A 7,992-nucleotide genomic window follows, 5' to 3' on the forward strand; every position below is an offset into this window, starting at 1 on the left:
CTTTTTTTATTTGTACTGTCCTCTTCAGTGCACAGACCGTATAAGTCTGCCCAGCACTATCCCTGCCACCCACCACCAGCTCTGGCACAGACCGTATAAGTCTGCACAGCACTATCCCCGCCTCCCAACCACCAACCCCGCCTCCCAACCACCAGCTCTGGCACAGACCATATAAGTCTGCCCAGCACTATCCCTGCCACCCACCACCAGCTCTGGCACAGACCGTATAAGTCTGCCCAGCACTATCCCCGCCTCCCAACCACCAACCCCGCCTCCCAACCACCAGCTCTGGCACAGACCGTATAAGTCTGCCCAGCACTATCCCTGCCACCCACCACCGGCTCTGGCACAGACCCTATAAGTCTGCCCAGCACTATCCCCGCCGCCCAACCACCAGCCCCGGCACAGACCGTATAAGTCTGCCCAGCACTAGTCCCGCCTCCCAACCACCAGCCCCAGCACAGACCGTATATGTTTGCCCACACTAGCCCCGCCTCCCAACCACCAGCTCTGCCACCCATTCTAGGCTAAGCTCCTGAGGATCCCTTAAAGGTGAGATCAATCACCCAGGTGGAGGAACAGAGATCACACCAAACTTGACAAGTCGAAGGAATAGTGTGGTGAACAAAACACATTCAATAACGCCAGGGAGACGGGAGAAATCATGCTTAATTGATTTCATAGACTTGATGACTCGACACAGCACCATGTTTCGGGCCACAGTACCTGCCTCAGGAGTCTACAAAGTACAAATAGGTGAATAAACATCCAAACACGTTGCATCAAAATGCAAAATAAATTAGGAGTAATAAATAAATTGTGCATGATTTCTCCCATCTCCCTGGCGCTATTGGATGTGTTTTGTTGAGCATGTTACTCCTTTGACTCGCACATTAATGGTATCGTTAGCATATGGAGGAACACCGCAAAAGTGGAGGAGTGGCCTAGTGGTTAGGGTGGCGGACTTTGGTCCTGGGGAACTCAGGCACAGGCAGCTCCTCGTGACTCTGGGCAAGTCACGTAACCCTCCATTGCCCCATGTAAGCCGCATTGAGCCTGCCATGAGTGGCAAAGAGCAGGGTACAAATGTAACAAAAATAGATACTATTGGAGATTCAACGTGGAATGTTGCTACTATTGGAGATTCTACTTGGAATGTTGCTATTCCACTAGCAACATTCCATGTAGAAGGCTGCGCAGGCTTCTGTTTCTGTGAGTCTGACGTCGGACGTCAGACTCACAGAAGCAGAAGCCTGCGCGGCCACATTGGTGATCTGCAAGGGCCGACTTCTACATGGAATGTTGCTAGTGGAATAGCAACATTCCATGTAGAATCTCAAATAGTAGCAACAGTGGAGGAGTGGCCTAGTGGTTAGGGTGGTGGACTTTGGTCCTGGGGAACTGAGTTTGATTCCCACTTCAGGCACAGGCAGCTCCTTGAGACTCTGGGCAAGTCACTTAACCCTCCATTGCCCGCTGCATTGAGCCTGCCATGAGTGGGAAAGCACGGGGTACAAATGTAACAAAAATAAAAATAAATAAATACTATGTCAAAGAACGCCAAATGAAGGAGTAGTGTGACCAGTAAAGCTCTCCCATAAAAAGACAGCAAGATGAGGAATATAATGGAAAACAATCTTTATTCTTCAAGATCTAACACAGCACTGCGATTCGGCAAAAAGGGGACTGTTCTCCAAATCAATGGAGGATATATAACACAATGTAATTACTGTGATAGCTGGTTAACAGGTCCACGTCCATTTTAGTTTTGTTTATTAAATTGCCTTTCCAATAAAAACCAAAGCGGTGTAGAATCTAAAATCAGAAAAGAAAAGGAATAGGACAGGAAAAGACAGAAAAAAAGTTGTTAAGCTACTGGACCCCCGGAAATGCAGAGATGAATAAATGAGTCTTTAATGCTGCCTTAACTCTGAACGAAGGTCAACTGGGAGAGAGGTCCAAGTAACACACCAGTTAGCAGCACATGCAAACAGGTAAAATACCGCAAAACACGTTAACCTGTTTTTCCTTCGCTAAGGCACCGATGATCACTTCCCCACACTGTTCCGAAATATAATGCTGGAACAGCGGGAGAATTAACTCCTCAATGATCTACGCTAATAACATGGACATTTAAGCACGTTATTAGTGTTGATCATCCAGGGAAAGTGTGGGAGGATTGTACCTAAGCATGCGCACTTTTGTTTGACAGGTCCAAGCTGTCAAAAGCCCGGACCTGTCAAACATAGGAGATGGAGGTCTGTGGAACCCCTGGACCCCCCCATTGCGAGGCCCTTTTAGCCTAGTGCCCCCCAAGCCCTCCTCCAGACAGCGACACAGAGGACTGGAGATCTGGTGGACCTCCAGCCCCCTGACCCCCCCCCCCCCCCCCCCCTAGATACAAGGGTATGAGGGGGCTGGAGATTCAGTGAATCTCCAGTCCCCTTAACCCTTCCAAAAAATCCCTGGTGGCTCAGTGGACTGCAAATATAACCCCCCTCCTTCCTGGTGGTCTAGTGGCCCCCTTCCCTCCCCGTACCTCCGTGTGATGGAGGAGGGAGTGGCCATCCAAGAAGTATGCTCATTTGGCTGGGATCAGGTCTTCGGCTGGCGGGGCTTAGGAATCCCTGCCACTAAGGGAGATGAAATTTTGGGTGGGCCTGAGCCCAAATTGGATGAGCCCTGCCCCACCCAGCCCCTCCTGTAGCTACACCACTGCTCTGCACAGGTTGAACAATGGAATCATAAAGAGGGCAGTCGTCAACATTCCGTACCAGCCTCATATAGACAATCTTGGAACCTACCATTGCTTTCAACCCTAAGAATGTCTTCCCCTCCCCTACCGCTGACTAGTATCATTTATTCACTAGCATCATCATTCTACCCCTCTTCCCCATAGACAAACACAACACCTGCAATCATAGCATATGTTTTCGAAGAGATTAGGATGCGCAATCTCTCCCTGCCAATTTGGGGGCACAGACCATAGAAGTCTGCCCTGAACCAACCCTACTTCCCAACTTCTGGACTTGCCGTTGAAACTCACTCCAGCCTTAATCCAGATATATCATTGACATTTACGGGATCCAGACCATAGAGGTCTTTGGAGCTGCTGTCAAAGCTCACTCCAGCAATAGATCATTTAAGTTTTGTTTAAATTGGATTCCATTCTTCTTTTACGTATATAAGGATCCTCTCTGTTTATCCCAAGCATTCTTGAATTCTGTTGCCATTTCTGTCTTCACAACCTCTCCCCGGGAAGGCATGCATAACGGTTACTTGGAGCGAGTGGAAATGTATGCAACAAGCCGTTTGACACATGTGTTTGAGGGACCACGTTCTCATTTGCTAATTGCTATCCTGTGTTATGAAGACGCTTTTGACCCCCTGATGAAGGCAGCGTGCCGAAACTTGGCCGAGTCAGGTCATTACTTAACAAAATTGCATGTGGCAAATCCACGATCGTCTCCTCTTTCCCTGGACCACTCTGCTTTGTGTAGATGCCATCAATCCACCAACCTTTCTATGAAAAAGCATTTCCAGATGTCACTCCTATGTCTCCCACCCTTCAACCTTAACTCATGACCAAGTTGTACCACTTCCCCCGTTTTCTGAAAAAGATTAGTTTGCATGTTAATACCCCCCCCCCCCCCCAACCCTCCTTTCCTCCAGGGTATACATTTTCAGGTCTTCACATCTTTTCTCATATGAGAACAGTAGAGTTCAAGAAGCCCTGGGGAAGATATAGAGAAGCCCTGGCTGTGAGAAAGTGAAGGGAAAGCCAGAAATAAGCTGGAGTGTGTGACATCGCACCAGCAAGTAAATTGGGTAGAAGAGATGGGCCTTGCAGTCCTTATCTGTCTGTTGTCTCTTAACCTGTTCCTATAAAATGCTCATAACGGAAGTTTCAATTACACAGGCTCAGTTGTTTTCATTTCCCACCAGCCCCCTGCTACCAAAGTTAGATGAAAATGTTAAATCACCCAAAGAAAAAATGCAAAAAAAGAAACTGATCTTTATTCTGTCTCAGCTTTCAAAAATGGTGGCCCTGTGTGAATGGAAAGCTCTGCGATGGAAGATATGGTCCTGTTGATTGACAGCTGCCTTGACTAGCGGGAGTTTTTCATTCTAGCCAACACCGGATCACACAGACTCAAGATTCGGAGGGCTCTCAGCTGATCGGAAAGTGTCTCCAGTCTTGTCTATTTTATAATAATAAACTGTCTGTCCAGAAGGATAGAGACCACCCCTCTCAGCTCACACAAAGGATTTAGTTAGCTTAACTTAAAATATCCAAATATTCCCTCACTTAGGCCCCCTTTTACTAAGGCGCGCTCACGTTTTTAGCGCACGCTAAAATTGTAGGCGCGCTAAACGTTAGAGATGCCAATGCATTCCTATGGGCCAGGGGCATAGCCAGACTTCAGCGGGAGGGGGGTCCAGAGCCCGAGGTGAGGGGGCCAACCCCCCGCCATTGCCGACCCCCCCCCCCGTGCCGCCACCAACTTTGACGACCCCTGCCAATGACCCTCTCGACCCCCCACCCCATCCTGCCGCCAATCCTCCCCCGCCGTCGCTGTGGGCTACCTTTGCTGGCGGGGGACCCCAATCCCCGCCAGCCGAGGAGGTCCTCTTCTTCCTCCGAAGGCTTCGCTCTGTTTCTGATGTCCTGCACGTTGCATGTGCAGGACATCAGACTCACAGAAACAGAACGAAGCCTTGCAGATCAGCCAGCGAGGTCCTCTTCTTCCGGCGCAAGGCTTCGTTCTGTTTCTGTCAGTCTGACGTCCTGCACGTATAACGTGCAGGACATCAAAACAGAACGAAGCCTTCGGAGGAAGAAGAGGACCTCCTCGGCTGGCGGGGATTAGGGGTCCCCCACCAGCAAAGGTAGCCCACGGCGGGGGAGGGTTGGTGGCAGGAGGGGGAGGTCAAGAGGGTCATCAACAGGGAGGTCCATGGCCAAATCTACTGGGGCCCAGGCCCCCCAGGCCCCACGTAACTACTCCACTGCTATGGGCATCTCTAACGTTTAGCGTGCCCACAATTTTAGCGCACGCTAAAAACGTGAGCACGCCTTAGTAAAAGACACCCTTAGAAAGTAGATTTTTACTTATAGCATAAGAAGTATAAAGAGACACTCTCGGGCTTGGAGAAAGGAGAACTGGAAAGCCTTAAATAGATTAGGTTAATCTTGGCATTCATTTATTTAGTTACTGTTTCTCATTTCCTAGCCTTGTGACTACTTTATTTAAACTTTAAATAAAATTATGAGCTGAGCCACGTGTACAACAGACAATGATAGTCAGGTCTGGAGCTGGAGCGTCACAATTGCTGCTTTCCCTATATCCGGCCCTCCAGGCTGTTTTCTAATGCCCCTGCCAACCCTAAAACAGAAGCAGCAAGTGACAAGAGAAAATTCAGCTGTGGTGGGTCCTGCCAGTGCCTGCCCCTCCCCCACTGACAGGCTTTGTGGAGCTCCGCCTCTCACATGGGAAGTCCCTGCAGGAGGTGGGAACAGGGCATGGAGGGCTTGTTATTGTAAGAGGGCAGGCAGGCTGAGGGGAGATATGATAGAGGTCTATAAAATAATGACTGGAGTTGAACGGGTGGATGTGAAGCGTCTGTTCATGCTTTCCAAAAATACTAGGACTAGGGGGCATGCGATGAAGCTACAATGTAGTAAATTTAAAACGAATCGGAGAAAATGCTTCTTCACTCAACGTGTAATTAAACTCTGGAATTCGTTGCCAGAGAATGTGGTAAAGGCGGTTAGCTTAGCGGAGTTTTAAAAAGGTTTGGACGGCTTCCTAAAGGAAAGGTCCATAGAGCGTTATTAAATGGACTTGGGGAAAATCCACTATTTCTGGGGTAAGCAGTATCAAATGTTTTGTACATTTTTGGGATCTTGCCAGGTATTTGTGACCTGGATTGGCCACTGTTGGAAACAGGATGCTGGGCTCGATGGACCTTTGGTCTTTCCCAGTATGGCAATACTTACGTACTTATGTAGACAGGCCTCCAGTTGAATTTTCTGTTACAACTTGCTGCTACTACTGCAGGGTTGGCATTGTTGCCAGAAAACTAATGGCACAAAGATGAGAGGGGACTTTGTATTTGTTATCCACCGACTGGGCAAACGCCTCTGACGGTCCTATGTAAGCCACATTGAGCCTGCAAATAGGTGGGAAAATGTGGGGTACAAATGCAACAAATAAATAAATAAATCTGGACAGTGGCAATCGGAGGGAGAGGGAATGAATGATCCTCGCCCTTCCCTATGAGCATGTATAATGTAAACCCACACTTGATGATCAAATGGGTTAAAACAGTGCCACTGCAACAGAGATATGCAGATTAAAGTAGCTGAAATGAAGGCTGTCTGAAATGTGTCATTTAAATTCAAGTATTATTACTGCTGCGCAGAGCAGAGCTATCAACCAATCCTGACTTTCAGACAGCTCCACTATAGGCACGGCCAAGCAGACCCTGTTCATGGGCAGTCTCTGGGGCTACACGAACAGTAGGATGATGGATCTTGTGAGGTGGGAGGGTGGGGAAGAATTATTTTCATGAGAAGCCTGGTTTGAAAAGAAGGATTATACTGAAATTACATTGAATTAAATTTAAACTCTCCTTTCATTGGGGTACATGGAATCACATCTTCACCTCATCTCTTTAGTACAAATGGATTGATCTGTTTTGAGCATGCTTCAGGGACAAGTGGTTTTCATAAGTCAAAATAATAAAAATAAATCTTTCCTTTCATGCAGATCTCCCATTTGTTTAAACATAACTAAATGGGCTATAAGCCTCTAATGCAATCTATTGGTTTTCTTATATTTTGTCATTGTGATGACTTATATTGTGCTAATACTGGAAATACATTGAGACAGAATAATAGATTTGTTCCTCTTTGGTTAAGTTTTTAAACAAAAAGCTAAGAAACGATTTACTCTGGTCTTTCAACAAGGACAATCCATGAAGCTGCGCAGCACCACTTGGAAAACAAAATGTCATTCAGCTCCAACTGTTCTATTGCTGCTTTCTCTTAGCCATCATGATTCCTAGGACTCATCTATATACAAACATGCTGGGAGACAAAGATTAACCCCTCCTCCCCCCCCCCCAAAAAAACATGCCTTTTATAACCAGACTTCAAGAAGAAATAAATATATATCACAGAACTGGAAAATGTTGTCACATTTAGACTGCCTCTGGACTTCTGCATGAAGGTAGCTCTGCCCTCATTATTCAATACCTCTCTTCTTTTAAATAGTAGTAATAAACAATATTAAGTGCATTTTTATAATATACCACGGCATTCCACAAAATAAAAGGAGCAAGTTCCCACAAACCATTTTTCTCTTTTGATCTAGGCACAGAAAAAAAAAAAGATTTTAAATGCTCCCAGGTTTCAACATAATTCATGTTTGATGTGGGACATAAAGGTCATAAATAAGTAAATAGATAGATAGAAACTCTGAATGTTGAGCACCTGATTCTCATAATATGATGTCTGATTTAGTGGCCCTTTACCAGGAGAAAAAAATCTCTGCACAGAAACAGTATTAGTCACCCTAATGACCAGATTCAAACAAAGAATTGCAACCGGCAACAATATACTCCTCTTACAATTCGACATGTCCAGCGCCTTCGACATGGTTGATCATGAAATCCTAATACACATACTTGAATACTTTGGCATCGGAGGAAATGTCTTGAATTGGTTCAAGGGGTTCCTAACCCTGCGCTCGTATCAAGTCACATCAAATTCAACCACGTCCAAGGCATGGATACCTGAATGTGGAGTCCCACAGGGATCACCTCTCTCTCCAACTATATTCAACCTAATGATGATCCCTTTAGCAAAACTCCTATCAAACCATAACCTCAACCCGTACATATACGCCGATGATGTGACAATATACATCCCATTCAAACAAGACATCAAAGAAATCTCCAGCGAAATCAATAAAAGTCTACACATCA

Source organism: Microcaecilia unicolor, chromosome 7 (assembly GCF_901765095.1).
Source record: "Microcaecilia unicolor chromosome 7, aMicUni1.1, whole genome shotgun sequence".
NCBI classification, from domain to species: domain Eukaryota; kingdom Metazoa; phylum Chordata; class Amphibia; order Gymnophiona; family Siphonopidae; genus Microcaecilia; species Microcaecilia unicolor.